General features: G+C 45.2%; 1 protein-coding gene across 1 annotated transcript in view; it reads left to right on the top strand.

The window, feature by feature from the left end:
- Window positions 1-19,522, top strand: part of LOC126203999 (alpha-crystallin B chain-like) — a 72,357-nt gene that overhangs the window by 27,640 nt on the left and 25,195 nt on the right. The window lies entirely within an intron of this gene.

The following is a 19,522-nucleotide window of genomic DNA, read 5'->3' as shown; positions in this document are numbered from 1 at the left end:
TATTACATATTTGGATACATAAATGATCAGCATTTCGCAGCAACTGCGGAAAGAAGGTAGGAATAACAGCATCTGTATTCCGCATGCGGAGTGATTTTACTAAATGGGTGAAACACCGGGACATGTTGCCTGAAGTTCATTCCAAGGGAGGTACATCCACTTGAAAGTCGACATACGAGGTCTGTGACAGTGTCCTTGTCAGCACCAAGCAGACTGACCACCAGCATGGGGTGAGACGGACGACTATGTGGAACATTATTCACGACAGCTGACACTAACTGTATCATTATGGAGTGTGCAGGCCTTATTACCTAGTGACCTGCCTCCACGACGTCGAATTGTCTCACAGGCCACCACACTGCTGGGATTTCTGTAATCATTCCTATGCATAGATGAGGCTGTCTTTATGAGTGTCGATGTTGTCAAACTTCACCATACCGGCCTGTGGGCTACAAATAACCCCCATGCTATGGTGGCAGCAAACGATCAGCATTGGTTCAGTCTCAATGTGTGGGCGGGGATTATTGGTCATTGCTACGTGGGACAAGTCATCAATACACAACGCCTCACAGGTGTGCACTTCCTACAGGTGAGACTGCTTCCCTGCTGGAAGATGTGCCTTCAGTGGTTCAAAGGGTAATATGGCTACTACATGTTGGCGCTGGAACTCAGTGGCCTCTTGAGTGCACAGACACAACATTTCCACTTGTCTGATGTGTTCTCATATGGCCTTTCAATCATTGAAACTTGTGCTGCCAAAGATCTTTTATCTCCACCTTCAAGTGAATATGCCTCCCTTGGAATCCCACTCCAGTCATATATCCATAAAAACTTTCTTGCTCATTACCATCTCAACAGTTTGTTCCCCTTCAGCAAAACCATACTGTATAAGAGGAGATTACAAGTCGGGACTCTCAATCAGAAAGACACTAGCGTGGAAAAGTTAAAGAAAGTAAAGTTTGCATGATGTGTCATTGCCAAGTGACATAGCTCGATGAAACTTGTACCGTACATAGAAAGAAGACCTATAGAGCAGTACAAAGGACGGCTGTAAGAAATATGCTATGAGACGAACAGAAACAACGTTTTCATTCAAACACAAGAATTACAATGCAGACACTGTGATTCATGATGGTCCCCTGGACATTATAAAAGATGGGAAGTGGTTCCTGAGTGGGTGAGTGATCAATATGGACGGCAATGTATGCTCTGCAAGGTGCTCCCATGCTGGCCACGAGGGTGGTGTGAGTTGTTGCGGTAGGGCGTTCCATTCCTCCGCCGTTGACAAGTGCTGGACGGTAGTTGGTGCGTGTGGACATGCTACAATATGTCCCCCAACGCATCCCACATATGTTCGATGGTTTTCCATTCAGGGGAACTGGCATACCAGTCCACACTGTCCATTGGCTCGTCCACCTGCTCTCTCAAATGCGGTCACGAATCGTCATCCATAAAAATGAAGTCCGGTCCAAATGGACCCCTGAAAAGAGGCACATGGGAAAGGAGTGCGGTGTCATAATAACGTTGAACGCTGAGTCTACCGTAACGTGTTGAAACAGTTGGAGGTCAGTACGCCTTTGGGACATTATGCCTCCCCACAACACAATATGTGGACAACCAAAGCGAGCATGTTCGACAATGTTCCTGGATGCATTATATGTTTCCCCCTCTCGCCATATAGGTACGTCCGGAATTACTAAACAGATTAAATTTGCTCTCATGCGCGAAGAGCGTGTGACCCGACTGTGCTCTTTGAACCAACAGAAATCTTTGAACAAGGTAGAATCACTGGTCAACGTTATTGTGACACTGTACTTCTTCTATACATGTATCTTTTTCAGTAGCGAATTCGGCCCTGACTTCATTTTTATGTACGACAGTGCGAAACTGCATCGTACATAACAGGTAGAAGGAGAGGATGCTGAGCGAATGGACTGACCTCCCAGTTCCTCCGATTTGAATCCCAATGAGCACGTGTGGGATGCGTTTGGGAGATATACTGCAGCATGGCCACATACACCAACGACCCTCCAGCAGCTGTCGACGGCACTGGTGGAGAAGTGGGACGCCCTACCACAACAACTCCTCAGAAGCTTGTGGCCAGCTTTCATGAACACATTGCACAGTATGTCCCACCTCCTGTAATGTCCACAGGACCATCAGGAACCGCGGCGTCTTCAGTGCAATCATCGTCTTCCGAATAAAAGTAACATTTCTGTTCGTCTTATTGCGTATTTCCTTCAGTTCCCTCAGACTTCAAGAAGAATATAATAATTCCAATCCCAAAGAAAGCAGGTGTTGACAGATGTGAAATTACCGAACTATCAGTTTAATAAGTCACAGCTGCAAAATACTAACGCGAATTCTTTACAGACGAATGGAAAAACTGGTAGAAGCCGACCTTGGCGAAGATCAGTTTGGATTCCGTAGAAATATTGGAACACGAGCGGAAATACTGACCTACGACTCATCTTAGAAGAAAGATTAAGGAAAGGCAAACCTACGCTTCTAACATTTGTAGACTTAGAGAAAGCTTTTGACAATGTTGACTGGAATACTCTCTTTCAAACTCTGAAGGTGGCAGGCGTTAAATACAGGGAGCGAAAGGCTATTTACAATTTGTACAGAAACCAGATGGCAGTTATAAGAGTCGAGGGGCATGAAAGGGAAGCAGCGGTTGGGAAGGGAGTGAGACAGGGTTGCACCCTCTCCCCGATGTTATTTAATCTGTATATTGAGCAAGCAGTAAAGCAAACAAAAGAAAAATTCAGAGTAGGTATTAAAATCCATGGAGAAGAAATAAAAACTTTGAGGTACGCCGATGACATTGTAATTCTGTCCTAGACAGCAAAGGACTTGGAAGAGCAGTTGAACGGAATGGACAGTGTCTTGAAAGGAGGGTATAAGATGAACATCAACAAAAGCAAAACTGGGATAATGGAATGTAGTAGAATTAAGACAGGTGATGCTGCAGGTATTAGATTAGGAAATGAGGCACTTAAAGTAGTAAAGGACTTTTGCTATTTGTGGAGCAAAATAACTGACGATGGTCAAAGTAGAGAGGATATAAAATGTAGACTGGCAATGGCAAGGAAAGCGTTTCTGAAGAAGAGAAATTTGTTAACATCGAGTATTGATTTAAGAGTCAGGAGCCGGCCGGTGTCGCCGTGCGGTTATAGGCGCTTCAGTCTGGAACCGCATGACCGCTACGGTCGCAGGATCGAATCCAGCCTCGGGCATTGATGTGTGTGATGCCCTTAGGTTAGTTAGGTTTAAGTAGTTCTAAGTTCTAGGGGACTGATGATCTCAGATGTTAAGTCCCATAGTGCTCAGAGCCATTTGAACCATTTTTTTAAGTGTCAGGAAGTCGTTTCTGAAAGTATTTGTATGGAATGTAGCCATGTATGGAAGTGAAACATGGACGATAAATAGTTTAGACAAGAAGAGAATAGAAGTTTTCGAAATGTGGTGCTACAGAAGAATACTGAAGACTAGATGGGTAGATCACATAACTAATGAGGAGGTATTGAATAGAATTGGGGAGAAGAGGAGTTTGTGGCACAACTTGACTATAAGAAGGGATCGGTTGGTAGGACATGTTCTGAGGCATCAAGGGATTACTAATTTAGTACTGGAGGGCAGCGTGGAGGGTAAAAATCGTAGAGGGAGACCAAGAGATGAATACACTAAGCAGATTCAGAAGGATGTAGGTTGCAGTAGGTACAGGGAGATGAAGAAGCTTGCACAGGATAGAGTAGCATGGAGAGCTGCATCAAACCAGTCTCAGGACTGAAGACCACAACAACAACAACAACCTTCTGTATTAAACTATAGTAGCTCTTTCTGTGTGTGGTCCAAGTTTCAACAAACTATATTTCTTGGCAATGACACATCATGAGGAAGTTACTTTCGTTCTTCAAATTTGTGCACCAATGTAGTATTTTAATGTGGGTTGTCTCTGAGAAGTCGTCGTATACCTCGCGTAAGAAGTAGGAGTGTACACCAACATGAGTTGCCATTCGACATCAGCAAGTTCGTGACCTACTGTAACTGCAGTTTATTGTTCTGCGATATTGCTGCTCGAGTTAATTGGTTCCTCAGGACTGTGATGCAAATGTGGAATCCGTTAGTGCAGGAAATCCGTACTCTGCACCATACCGGTTCTCAACGAACCCATGTGAGTAGCTCTAGAGAGTGATGACATATTGTTCACCTGTAGTCGAGGAATTGTACGGGCTTATCACATACCTTGGATAAGGAAGTGGGCCTGTTTCCAGCAAGACATATGGACTGTAAGACAACTTCAGGTGCACTGTCGACTGTCATCGCGGCAACAATTTTTTTGGCTTCCCTTGACGTAGAAGCAGAGAGAGGCACACAGGAGTGGCATCAAGCTGCTTTCTCAGATGAGTCCTGGTTCTGTGTGCAGCTTACCATAGCTGTATTTGTGTGTGGAGGCTCCGAGGAGTCCAAACATTGCTAAATAGTGTTTGTCTTCATCATACATAGCCAACAGCCTTGCCACAGTGGTAGCAACAATTCCATCAGATCATCGAAGCGAAGTGCTGTCGGGCTTGGCTCGGGCTTGTATGGGTGACGGTGCAAGTCTGCCGAGCGCTGTTGGCAAGGGGGCTGTACTCGCCCTGTTGACGCCAGTTGAGGAGCTGCTTTATTGATATGTAGTGGCTCCGGTCTCGTAAACTGACAAACGCCGGACACATCTACATCCACTGGCGACTATGAGCTGAGAATGACACGGCGGTCGGCCGGTACCATTGGGCCTTCAAGGCCTCTTGAGACTGACTTGAGTTAGCATCATCACAGAGAGCAGCACCATACTTGATGGTTTGTTTCAATTATTCATCAGTCTTCTGATTGGTTTGATGCAGCCTGCTGCGAATTCCTCTCCTGCATCAACCTCTTCACTTCAGAGTAGCACTTGCACTCTACGTCCTCAATTTTTTGTTGGATGTGTTCCACTCACTTCTTCCGCTACAGTTTATTAAGCTCTGCAGTTCGCTCTAGAACCAAGGAGGTTTTTCCCTCAAGGCTTAACACATATCCAATCATCCCATCCCTTCTTCTTGTCAGTGTTTGCCATATGTTTCTTTCTTCGCCGGTTTTCCTTATTATGTTTCTTTCTTTGCCGATTCTGCGGAGAACCTCCTCGTTCCTTATCTTATCAGCCCACCTATTTTCAGTTTTTTCTGTAGCACAACGTCTCAAACTCTTCGATTCTTTTCTGTTACGGTTATCCTACAGTCCATGATGCACCACCTGCTGCAAATGTATGATCTGAGAAATTTATTACTCAAGTTATACTGAGGTCACAAAATATAAGATATGAACATATACAAACGGCGTTAGTATCGCGCACGCAAGATATAAAAGGACACTGCATTGGCGGTGCTGTCTGTAGTATCCGGGTGATTCACGTGAAAAGCTTTCCGACGTGATTATGGCCGCAAGACGGGAATTAACAGACTTTGAAGGCGGAATGATAGAAAATTAACAGATTTTGAACGTGGAATGATGCTTGAAGTTGCTCGTATTGTACATGCCATCTCGATAATCGTTAGGGAATTCAATATTCTATGATCCACAGTGTCAAGAGTGTGCTGAGAATACCAAATTTCAGGTATTGCCTCTCACCACGCAGTCGCTGGCGGCCTTCACTTAACGATCGAAAGCAGCGGTAGAGTTTTAAGTGCTAACTGAAAAGGAACACTGCGTGAAATAGCCGCAGAAATCAATACGGGACGTACAACTAACGTATCTGCCAGGACAGTGCTGCTATAGCGTTAATGAGCTATGGCAGTAGACGACTGATGTGAATGCCTTTACTAACAGCACGACATCGCCTGTACCGCCTCTCCTGGACTTGTAACCACATCAGTTGGACCTTAGACGACTGGAAAACCCTGACATGGTAGATGAGTCCCGATTTCAGTTGGTAAGAGCTAATGGTAAGGTTCGTGTGTTGCACACACTCCACGAAGCCATGCACCCAAGTTGTCAACAAGACAGTGTGCAAATGGTTGGTGGCTCCATAATGGTGTGGGCTGCGTTTACATGGAATGGACTGGATCCTCTGGTCCAGCTATTTCGAGACCATTCTCAGTCATTCATGGACTTCATGTTCCCTAACAACGATGGGATTTTTGTGGTCAATTGCGCCATCTGTCCAGGCCACAGTTGTTCACGATTGGTTACTGGACAATTCGAGTGAATCATTTGGCCACCCAAGTCGCCCGACATGAATTACTGTACCGGCAACACTTTTGCAATTATGGACAGCTATAGAGGCAGCATGGCTCAAAGTTTCTGCAAGGGCTTCCAACGATATGTTGAGTCCGTGCCCCCTCGAGTTGCTGCACTATGCTGGGCAAAAAGAGGTTGGACATTATTTTAGGAGACTGTCTTTTGTTACTTTTCCCAAGGTATCAGAACTCCATATCTTTGTCTACTTCGCGACCACCAGTTCGATATTAAATTTCTTACTATTCTCATTTTAGCTACTTCCTGATGCCTAGTTTACTCTCTATCCATATTATTTTCTCATTAGACTATCCTTTCCATTCAACAGATCTTGTAAACCTTCTTCACTTTCACTGAGGAGAGCAATGTCATCAGCGAATCTTATCACTGATTTCGTTTCACACTGAATTTTTTTCTCAATCTTGAAACATTCTTTTTTATTGCCATCATCCCTTCTTAGATGTATAGATTGAACATTAGGGGCGAAATAATGTATCCCTGTCTTCCACTCAGGGCGGCCGCTGTGGCCGAGCGGTTCTAGGCGCTTCAGTCCGGAACCGCGCTACTGCTACGGTCGCATGTTCGAATTCTGCCTCGGGCATGGATGTGTGTGATGTCCTTAGGTTAGTTAGGTTTAAGTAGTTCTAAGTCTAGTGGACTGATGACCTCAGATGTTAAGTCCTATAGTGCTTAGAGGCATTTGCCAATTTTTCTTCCACTCTTTTTTATCAGAGCTCTTCTTTCTTTGTCTTCCAGTCTCATTGTCCCCTCTTGGTTCTTGGACATATTGTATGTTACCCATCTTTTCTTTCAGATTACTCCTACTTTCCTTAGAATTTCGAACATCTTGCACCATTTCACATTCTTGTACACATTTTCTACATCGTGAAAACTTTTCATCAATCTTGATTTTTCTTCAGTCTTGATTCCAGTGGTAGCTTTACCATTCCTAAAGGCAAATTATTACCAATAGTGGTGAGGTAGGGTGGTGGCACAATTTTGATATCAAATTGATGTAAAATTGATATGAAAATTAATTAACTTCCCTCCACCCATACCCCACCCCACCCCCACCCGTCACCTTCAGCCACAGATGTCGTCATGTATTTTGCTCAGCTGGCATGTGGGTCCCCACCCCCACCAACACTTTCCCCTACTCCACCTGGCTTATTGGTGGGAATTTCGAATTTAGGTGGGAATTTCAAAAGATTTTGGGAATTCCTTTGTCCCAGGACTGTGCTGACGTCCCACCCCTACCCTCCACCTCGGCACTTGCTGGAAAGTAAAAATGGCTGTGCCCTTTATGGGGCTCGAACCATGGTACATCTAGATGGAAAGCCCAAGTGCACCACCCCCCCTCACCCCCCTTATTCCGACACATGGAAACTGCTCAGATGCAGGAGAGAAAGGTTAGGTAAGCGTACTTTATTTATTTTGGTTGAAAAACTGAAGTAGACATCGGTCCTATTTACGTAATTAGTCACAATGATTGGGCATATTTACACAACTGTGTGCACAGCGGTACACAAGGACTGCCTATAGCCGCAATACACTTAAAAAATTTATGATGCCATACATCTGGTGTTATCCGCTGGGAAAAATTTCACAATACGACTCGAAACTAGCCGAAGACGTACTCAAACTGTAGCCTTCACCTACGAGTTGGCAGGAAAAATGCTTGGGTGTAAGGTACTATCTTTATTTTTTTTTGGCGGGAAATATATTCAACTGATGGGATGCTGCTGTTGGACGGAGAGGAGTTTAATAAGTGTATTACCTGTAAGCATACAGCTGAGGACTGTTTCTATTACTGTATGACATCAGAGTTTGCTACAGATGCCTGCTCGCCAATCACCATGCAGCCCAGATAATTGAAGCCAATACATGCTACCAAAACTGATGGAAAATGTATCACTGTTCTGGTTATACATTGAAATTGTAGTGAAAAAATAACCAGCACTTCTAATGAATGGGTCATAATGCAACACATGTGCTGAGAAAAATCTTTGTCCCAAAAGACTGCAGAGGCAGCAGTAGCTGAACATGCATTCTCCTCAGTATACGATCACAAACTGTCAAAATTTGAGACCCTCTTACATCCCCTAGTTCCTCCCCATCCCTCCCTCCCTCCCTCCTTCGACATATAGGGGACACAGGTTTTTTCAAACAGCCAGCTACTACCACCATGCCCTGCTTGCAACCTGCAGCCATCCCCCTGATAGACGAGCTCGCTGTCTCCTTGAGGTGACAGTTCAGGCATCAGCTCTTCGCTATTACAAAAGTGAGATTTAGCGGCACCGTCTGGCCCCATCTGTTGCGCCCTGACTAGAGCACAACTGACTAGAGCGACCACCCACCCACATACCCACCCACCCACCCACCCACACATACACACACACACACACTGGACCGTCCCCCACGCTACCCGATGCAAGTGGCTGCCGTTCTGCATATGGAAATATTGAACTGTAACAAATGTATTTGTATAATCGAACCCTCTTTAAAAAGGAAAACACAGTCGTGATGAGATGTCCTCTTTCCACGAAAATAGGAGCAGTACATTGTCTTTTAATTTTATGAGCAAAATCGGTATATTCTTTACATTCAACTGCAGGATAAATTCGCATGTCATTATTTTGCGACATCCAACGAAGTGCACCGCCACCGATTACAAATGATTAGAGTGCAGAGGCATATACATGCCCACCCTGCGTAAAATTGGTAAAAAAACTTCCACTATTTTGCTGCGAAAACTGTAAGTCACTGCAGAATGCTTGCATTTTTTCGAAACCGTCATCGGTGTAAGAAACAGAGAGAATTTAAACACTGAAAAAACACTTCTATGTTAAGCAATTTCTTTCAGCTTGATGGAGAAATTACACGACCTGAGAGCATCTCTCATGTTCAGATCAGTGTCAGTAAATAAACTGCCCTGCACGTTTGTATTTCAAACACTTCAGGCACATCAAATAACGTCAGAGAATACAATCTTTCACACCATTTGGTCACATGTCGGAAAAACACACGATCATTTTATGCTGGAAAACAAGAAGCTATAATTCAAGAGGATGTTGCTGTTTTGTAAACTATGGCAGGTTCCATTTTACCAATGCTGTGCTATATTGCACTGCCGTTTATGAAACAGATCATGAGAGCCTGTCTTGCAAGTGAACCTTCTATAAGATTTTACCATGTCTCTCTCTTCTGATACAATCAAATATGATCTACCTGGTTAAATTTGACATTTTTGATCCATAACTCACATATAACGACATCTCTGTAAAGTTTTTATCATGCAGCAGATTCTTGCATTCTAGTTTTATAAGCATTTTGATCATCACAGCCTGTTTCACGCAATCTACTCACATGTAGGGAAAAAGCACTATCATTTCTAGGTTCCACAATGAGATATAATTCTGTTAATCACAAGGGAGGGTTCCTGCATTGTTTCTTCATAAGCAGTTTAATACATTGTTTTTTCGGCTGTAACACATCAAGCAGTGTATGACTAGAGCTTTTTACACTGCCACACCCTTTGTTTTTCTAATTTGACTTCGAGGTCTGTGTCAGGTGCTAGACTGACATTAAAACTTTTTGATCCAAGGCTCTCACAGAAAGCTGAAATCGCATGGGGTAAACTGTGCAGTTCCCACAATACACAGGTTGGTAGAAGTAAAACATAGTGACGATGTTTGTCAGTGACAAAACTGTGAAAGACATCTCAGCACATGAAAACTGTAAGAGTTTGCTGCATTGGAGAGCATTTCCAACAGCTACCCAAAGGTGATAACCTATACAATTACTCTCATCTTCCACAGTGATGGGGCAGTGGATGTCTCGGTGTTTTGTTTCAAAGAGCATTGTTTCCTCATTTTGCAGTCATGTGCATGATTACTGTCCTGGTGTTGACATTCGCTGGAAGATGCTGTTCACAACACACACGAGGTAGCAGAAATAAAAAGAGGTACTGTTATCCTATTGATGAAAAGAAGGACATGTGGAGGGCAGCGCAGTATATGGAAATAGGGCAAGTCTGTAGCATTGAGGAGCACCTCCAATCAACTGTGTGAAGGTGATGACCACTACATTTAATCCCATGCTCCACAGCGACAAGTAGCAGATAACCAGTGACTCTCGTCATCTCAACCACGTGGTGTCAGCCAATCATTATGTGGTAATCAACAGCATACCAGTGGATGGATGGTACAGGAAAGACACCATTGATATGTGGCAATGTACTGTAATACTCACTGCAGTTGATAGCATCGTCAGTTTTAGCAATTTTACCTGCTTGTAATTTGAACACCAGCAAAGGACACAGCAGTTTGCTTCCCAAATTCTGTATCATCGTTAAATCACCCCTCCACCACTTTGCAGGCACCATATACTAGATTGCAAATGCACTGTGCAGTACATCCATTCTGCCATATACACCAAAGTATACCCGACAGCATCCTATACCGATGCAATTAGGTTATCTACATATTTCAAGTGCATCAATCGTAGTGCAGAATTTACCAATACAACTGGCCATCTTTCCCTATGTGGATGGGTGCCACAGAGTTTTCTCGCATTTGTGGGATAAAGTCAGAGATTGACAGATCCCTCCCATATTGTCTTGACCAATCCTCCCTGCAACACTAATCTTAACCACGGCACCCATCCAAATGCACAAGATCTCTCCAGATGCATGAGTGTCGAGGAGGGTAGCACCTGTTATTAGTGCATGGTAGACACAAGAGTGTTGCGGTAATATAACACATGATTAAAAAGAAATGTGTGGCTTATACATGATGGAGCTCCAGACAGATGGAGTTTGAAACATTATACATAAATCAACCGTGCCATCAATTCTGAAGCATTATTCCACTGTCTGGAGTCGGTATAAGGAAGGTACCGGCATGAGAGAAACGATCATAGAACATAAATTTCATTGAATTACAAACATCAGCTGTGTACGGGACATTGATAGAAATCGACGGGGAGAATTGAAAAATTTATGCCCGACCAGGATTCGAATCCAGGATCTCCTACTTCTACGCAGGCGCTCTAATCGCTAAGCAACTGAGAACACGGGAATTAGTGTGGCTGCACGGACTTATCTCAAGCACGTCCCCCCCCGTCCTCCCCCCCCTCCAGCAGACCCACATTCTCAACTTACTTCACACACTACGAAAGTAGTGCTCCCTGCCATTAATCTCAATGCTCGCGGCAAGGCCTATTCCCCCATGAGTTCGAGCGTATGTGTGCATTCACACAGAAATGATCCTTTGCTTGTGATCGTCATAGTTATATGTGTATGGTGTCTGTTTTTTTGGACATGTCCCAAAGAACAGACACCATGATGGATCGTGACAGATGTGAAGAATGAATTCTGATTGAACTAAAAATCAGTTGTCTATGGAACGTTGATAGAAATCAATGGGGAGGGTTGAAAATGTGTGCCTGACCGGGACTCGAACCCGGGATCTCCTGCTTCTAGGCAGGCGCTCTATCCCCTAATCCACAGAGAACACAGGAATTAGTGAGGCTGTGCGGACTTCACGGCTGTCAAGATCCGTTATGGTGCGAAATTTCGTTCTTCACGCCTCCCACAATCCATGATGATGTCTGGTCCTTCGGATATGTCCGAAAGAATAGACACCATACACATGTAGAACATAAACACACACTTCTATGGTTATATGGTTCTGCACCTAAAATGCTGTATTGTTAAAACCATATGGTTACCTAGCATTAGTCATGGGAATGCAACGCTCTGAATACTCTGATGCAGAATATATTTGTCCAGCATCAGACACACAACTACTACTGTGACATACTTTAAAATGATAAGACAACTTCCTTCTACACTATTCTGGAGTCCTCAGAAAGCATCATCAGTGTATATCCGCCGCTCGAGCTGCTTATAAAGCAACTAAAACAAAGTCAGGACACTGCTGTTCTGTCTCTTAAGAAATGAATGGATTTATACGTAATGTAAAGTCGGAAACTTACATATCCTCAATCACACTTCGCATGTCAGTCGTACTTATCATTAGTAGTAATAGTATCGGTTTTGGTGGATGTTCTGTGTCCCATTAGGAAATATAGAGAGGAAAAACTGACTCGAATACTTTCGAGCTACCACCCACCCTCTGCTGCACGAAAATACACACAAAGAAGAAGTAACTACACCACAATCAACAGCCAAAGGAGATGTAAAAGTCTTGTTTCTGTTTACACTAGCATCGCCACAGCTCTTTTAGCATCCCTCTTTCCCAAAGAAGTCCTGATCTGATGTTAGGTAGTTTTGCTCATATGCAGGATAATATAGCAATTTCGTCCTAACACCACGTGTCTCGAGTAGACTACCCTCATATTGTAAAAGGTGATATATGTGGCATCCATCCACTCTCCTACAGAACGCTCTAGGGAATGGCTTGAATCCAGTAAATACGTTTATTCTTCTCCTTAATACTTGTGGGATAATATTGATTGTGAGAATCAACCGTAGTTCGGTAATATCTATATTCGACCGCACATGCGAGAACATAGTTATGGATTGGAATACATATGTTTTGCCTGGTTTAATATAGCGCCTCTGTGTAATACTTAATGTCGCCTTCGCTGAAGCAAGTGTTACGAACACTGTAGTGGGAGGGGGAGGGTTAAAACTGAATGCGGCCAGAGCATAACTTTTAGGCTTTTCTCGATCTTGAGTGTTCAGGTACACCCAACCCACCTCAGTTCCTTGCATTTCATGCTACAATTTCTCTACTTTTATTTATTCTCAATCAATTTACGTAATTTTGCAAGTTTTTTCGTGATTTTACATATTTCGTCGTATATGCATCTATTTTACGTATATTCCATCAGTTTGTGTAATTATACCAGGTTTTCCTTGATTTTTATCGATTTTATGTAATTTTTCTAGTTTTTCCAATCTTTTCCATATGTATATGGTCATATTGCTGGCATACCCCTGTGTTGTTTGATTTTATATGAGGATATTTGCATGTCCTATACATCAGCTTACTAAAAAGATCCTAAGACTTCCCCTCTTCCCGATAATCCACTAGCATTCATTTTGGATAGGAAGATCATGAAAAGTATACTAAAACTCGCCTCGTAACTAGATGAGACTCGACGTGTGGTGCAGATTGGAAACTCGAAGTCTGGAAACAAAGCGTTGTACTGCTATGACACATCAGAGAGCTTGTCTGCAGACTCAGGCAGCGATGCACTTGACGGAAACTCATTGACTGGTATAGCTGTACACATTCATCTGATTTACACTCTACTGTGTAGGGACCTGCAACAGGGAGTTTACATGCGTACAGAGTTGATTTCTGCTGCTGCTTTGATATTTTTTTCCCCTAAGTACACTCCTGGAAATTGAAATAAGAACACCGTGAATTCATTGTCCCAGGAAGGGGAAACTTTATTGACACATTCCTGGGGTCAGATACATCACATGATCACACTGACAGAACCACAGGCACATAGACACAGGCAACAGAGCATGCACGATGTCGGCAGTAGTACAGTGTATATCCACCTTTCGCAGCAATGCAGGCTGCTATTCTCCCATGGAGACGATCGTAGAGATGCTGGATGTAGTCCTGTGGAACGGCTTGCCATGCCATTTCCACCTGGCGCCTCAGTTGGACCAGCGTTCGTGCTGGACGTGCAGACCGCGTGAGACGACGCTTCATCCAGTCCCAAACATGCTCAATGGGGGACATATCCGGAGATCTTGCTGGCCAGGGTAGTTGACTTACACCTTCTAGAGCACGTTGGGTGGCACGGGATACATGCGGACGTGCATTGTCCTGTTGGAACAGCAAGTTCCCTTGCCGGTCTAGGAATGGTGGAACGATGGGTTCGATGACGGTTTGGATGTACCGTGCACTATTCAGTGTCCCCTCGACGATCACCAGTGGTGTACGGCCAGTGTAGGAGATCGCTCCCCACACCATGATACCGGGTGTTGGCCCTGTGTGCCTCGGTCGTATGCAGTCCTGATTGTGGCGCTCACCTGCACGGCGCCAAACACGCATACGACCATCATTGGCACCAAGGCAGAAGCGACTCTCATCGCTGAAGACGACACGTCTCCATTCGTCCCTCCATTCACGCCTGTCGCGACACCACTGGAGGCGGGCTGCACGATGTTGGGGCGTGAGCGGAAGACGGCCTAACGGTGTGCGGGACCGTAGCCCAGCTTCATGGAGACGGTTGCGAATGGTCCTCGCCGATACCCCAGGAGCAACAGTGTCCCTAATTTGCTGGGAAGTGGCGGTGCGGTCCCCTACGGCACTGCGTAGGATCCTACGGTCTTGGCGTGCATCCGTGCGTCGCTGCGGTCCGGTCCCAGGTCGACGGGCACGTGCACCTTCCGCCGACCACTGGCGACAACATCGATGTACTGTGGAGACCTCACGCCCCACGTGTTGAGCAATTCGGCGGTACGTCCACCCGGCCTCCCGCATGCCCACTATACGCCCTCGCTCAAAGTCCGTCAACTGCACATACGGTTCACGTCCACGCTGTCGCGGCATGCTACCAGTGTTAAAGACTGCGATGGAGCTCCGTATGCCACGGCAAACTGGCTGACACTGACGGCGGCGGTGCACAAATGCTGCGCAGCTAGCGCCATTCGACGGCCAACACCGCGGTTCCTGGTGTGTCCGCTGTGCCGTGCGTGTGATCATTGCTTGTACAGCCCTCTCGCAGTGTCCGGAGCAAGTATGGTGGGTCTGACACACCGGTGTCAATGTGTTCTTTTTTCCATTTCCAGGAGTGTATATGCCCTTTATTGCCTACCAGATGAGCTTTGCTACCTTTGTTTACACCTTCCAAGTCTGAAAAGTCCCCACGACTACGTCAGGACGTCCACAAACTGTAGATTTCGGGTATTTTTTTTACCCTAGTAATAAGTTATTTGTTAGTTGACAGTGTGTCGACTGCACTTAGCATCCTGGAGTGTGAGAGCCTTCCTTGTCCGTAGTTACAGAGTGCTCTCCCCTACAACATATTTTATAGATGAACAGTTAGCAAGTTATGCATTCGGACCGCAACCGTCCGCCGCTGACAGCTCTACACACATACATATAGAGACTCTGCATGTATATTACCAATCGGAAAGTCTCCATTTAAACTGCTTGTACGTTAGTTTCGACAGTGCTACAGCCTCTAAAGTAGCAAAAAGCTCTTCACAAAACGATTCTGTAGGCGATGTAAGCACATTTAAACTCATCCAACTAAAGAGCATAACATCTTTGATGAAAGTTATATTACCGATATTTCGTAACAGTATTGTCTAGATTCTCCATTAATAACGGAAAACCACGGCATCCTGTTGTGCCTATCACACCTCCTCTTATACTCTTATAAATCCAAAATGATGGCACATAATTATCCCAATCCTGCTATTTTATGTGCTAAACGTCCGTGGGAAGGAGGGAGACAGACCTTCGTGAGTATTATTCTTATGTACGGTACAGAACAGCACATCAGTCGGATGGTGTAGTTCAAAATGGTTCAAATGGCTCTGAGCACTATGGGACTTAACAGCTATGGTCATCATTCCCCTAGAACTTAGAACTACTTAAACCTAACTAACCTAAGGACATCACACAACACCCAGTCATCACGAGGCAGAGAAAATCCCTGACCCCGCCGGGAATCGAACCCGGGAACCCGGGGATGGTGTAGTACTGTACTCGAATGCGGCCAGTCACTCACAACCAAATATTCTGCAGGTGCAATGCATTTGCTGTATTCTACGAGGGTTATTCAGAAAGTAAGGAACGATCGGTCGCGAAATGGAAACCACAGTGAAAATCCGATGTGTTTTGAACACGTGTGTTGGGCAGTGTCTCTAGTATGCCCGTCGATCGTTACGTCGTTCTTTTTAGTTCTGAGGACTCAGGGAGCACATAAAGATACCTAGGACAAAAGTGTCTCCTGCCAAGAACGATGGCCTGGTGAGACAATTGCTATGCAGCCAACATTATATAACTGTCGTGCGTTTTCTTCTTCAAGACAATTCTCAGCCGCATTCTGCAGGGGCAATGAAGGTGCTCTTGCATCGTTTTCAGTTGGGAATATTTGATCACTCACAGTACAGTCCGTAATTGTCTCCCTCTGAGTTTTATCTCTGCTCACATGGAAATGGAAATGCCGCGTGGCTAGGGCCTCCCGTCCGGTAGACCGTTCGCCTGGTGCAAGTCTTTCGAGTTGACGCCACTTCGGCGACTTGCGTGTCGATAGGGATGAAACGATGATAAGGACAACACTACACCCAGTCCCTGAGCGGAGAAAATCACTGACCAAGCTGGGAATCGAACCCGGGCCGTTAGGTATGACATTCCGTCGTGCTGACCACTCAGCCTACCAGGGCCGGACTCTGCTCGCATGAACCGCTGGCTATGAAGACAACATTCTGGCACAGACAACGAGCTGTAGGCCAGCGTAGAGAATTGGCGGAAAGCACTGGCAGCTGCCTTCTGTAACGAGGGTATTGGAAGGTTGGTACAACGCTACGACAAACGTCTAAGTCGGGTCGGCGACTATGGAGATAAGTACCTGGATGTTGTAGCTAACTGTTGCAAATAAAACAGTTTTGATTTTCACTGTGGTTTCCATTTCGCGACCTTTCGTTCCTTACTTTCCGAATAGCCCTCGTATGTATATCTATGACCATGCGTGTTCATTCGTGACAGTGGCTAGTTTGGACAGTGAAAAAACTGGACTGTGTAAAAACTGGGACTTTTTACGGGCGCTGATAACAGCACAGTAGAGCGCTCCACAAACCAAACATGAATATCATCATCATCCGTGCGTGTGTTGCGGATTGCTCCAATGAACCAGACCCATTCGCCCCGCTGGTGGGTACACTGCCCATTATAGCCAGCACAGTGGCTAGAGGATAATCCACAATCCAGTACGTCCGGGATAGGGTTCGAAGGCGGATCCACGAGCGAGAGGACTGAGTGAGGTTTATGGCAGCCATCCATGACACTCGCATAGACACATGGAAAATAGATCAGATGCATTGCATCTGTAGAATATATGATTGTGAATGACTGGGTGCATTCGAGTACAGTGCTATATCTTCCGTTAATGTGCTATTCTGTACTGTACGTATGAATAATACTCAGGAAGCACTGTCTCCCTCCATACAACGGACATCTAGCACACAAAATAGCAGAATTGGGGTGATTATGTACCGTCACCATGGACCTCTAAAACTATAATATGAGGTGTGATAGGCGCAGCAGGACGCCCTGGTTTGTCGTTATTGCTGTAGAATCTAGACAATACTATTGCGAAATATCGATGGTAAAACTTTCATCAAAGATGTTATGCTCTTTAGGAGGATGAATTTAAATGTGCTTACATCCCCTACAGAACCGTTTTTCGAAGAGTTTTTCGCTACTTGCAGGGCTGTAGCACTGTCGGAAATAACGTACAAGCAGTTGAAATCGAGTCTTCGTCATTGGTAATACGAATGCATAGTCTCTATAGGTATGTGTGCAGAGCTATCAGCGGCGTACGACTGTAGTTCGAATTCGTAACTTGCCAACTGATCATCTATAAAATACGTTGTCGGGGGTTCGCACTTTGTTGGTACGGGGAGAGGAAACGCTCATGTTCCAGGATGCTAAGTGCAGTTGACGCACTGTCAACTAACGAATAACTTCTTACTAGGATAAAAAATACCCAAAGTCTACAGTTTGTAGATGTCCTGACATGGTTGTGTGGACGTATCCCAATTTTACGCAGGGTGAACATGTATACGCCTCTGCAGTCTGATCTTTTGTAATCGGTGGCGGTGCACTTAGTTGGATATCACAAAATAATGAGATCCCTCCTGCAGTCGAACGTAAAAAAAATGTTCAAATGTGTGTGAAATCTGATGGGGGTTAACTAATGGGACTTAACAAAAAAAATGGTTCAAATGGCTCTGAGCACTATGGGACTCAACTACTGAGGTCATTAGTCCCCTAGAACTTAGAACTAGTTAAACCTAACTAACCTAAGGACATCACACACATCAATGCCCGAGGCAGGATTCGAACCTGCGACCGTAGCGGTCGCGCAGTTCCAGACTGAAGCGCCTAGAACCGCTCGGCTACCAGCGGCCGGCTGGGACTTAACTGCTAAGGTCATCAGTCCCTAAGCTTACACACTACTTAACCTAAATTATTCTAAGGACAAACACACACACCCATGCCGGAGGGAGGACTCGAACCTCCGCCGGGACCAGCCGCACAATCTATGACTGAAGCGCCTTATAACGCTCGGCTAATCCCGCACGGCGAACGTAAAAAATATACCGATTATAGGAGGTGCATTGACGTTAAATGATTCCACATTCAGAACGATGGGCACTTGCATAGCACTTGCATAGGGAGGTGTGGGTGCAGTCCAGTGTGCGTGCGTGAGTGTGTGCGTGTGTGTGTGTGTGTGTGTGTGTGGTCGCTCTAGGCAGCTGTGCACCGGCCAGGGCGCGGCCATTAGAGTGGGGTGGTGCTGCTAAATTTTCCTTTTGTTTTGGCAAAGGGCTGATTTTTAGACCGTCGCCTCAAGGAGATCGCGAGCTCCTCTGCTAGGGGGATGGCTGCAAGCTGCAAGGCAGGGCACAGTGATAGCAGCTGGCCATTGGAAAAACATGTGTCCCCCCGTAGGTTGAAGGAGGGAGGGAGGGATGGGAAGGAATCAGGGGAGGTAAGAGGGTCTCCAATTTCGGCAGTTTGTGATCGTGTATCGAGAAGAACGCATGTTCAACTACTGGCACCTTTGCAGTCTCATTATGACTCGTTCATTAGTAGTGCTGGTTTTTTCGCGAGAATTTCATTGTGTAATTAGAACAGAGATGCATTTTCCATCAATTGCGATAGCGTGCATTGGCTTTGATTACCTGGTTTGGAAGGTGATTGGCGAGCAGGCATATGCAGCAAACTGTGACGTCAAACAACGATAGATACAGTCCTCAGCTATATGCTCACAGGTAAAACACTTAATAAACTCCTCTCTGTCCAACACTAGCATCTCATCAGTTGAATATTTTCCCTGCCAAAAAAAAAATCTTTACTTCAGTTTCTCAACCAAAAGGAAGAAAGTACACTAACCTAACCTTCTTCTCCTGCATCTGGACAGTTTCATTGTTTCAGAGGGGGGGGGGGGGGGAGGAGGGTGTGGCCTGGCCTTAGGGTTTCCATTCAGAAGGATCAGGTTTGAGCCCCAGAAAGGGCCCTGCCATTTTTAATTTCGT

Source organism: Schistocerca nitens, chromosome 9, assembly GCF_023898315.1.
Source record: "Schistocerca nitens isolate TAMUIC-IGC-003100 chromosome 9, iqSchNite1.1, whole genome shotgun sequence".
NCBI classification, from domain to species: Eukaryota; Metazoa; Arthropoda; class Insecta; order Orthoptera; family Acrididae; genus Schistocerca; species Schistocerca nitens.
The sequence above is the reverse complement of the archived record's forward strand: the minus strand, read 5'-3'. Positions and strand labels throughout refer to the sequence as shown.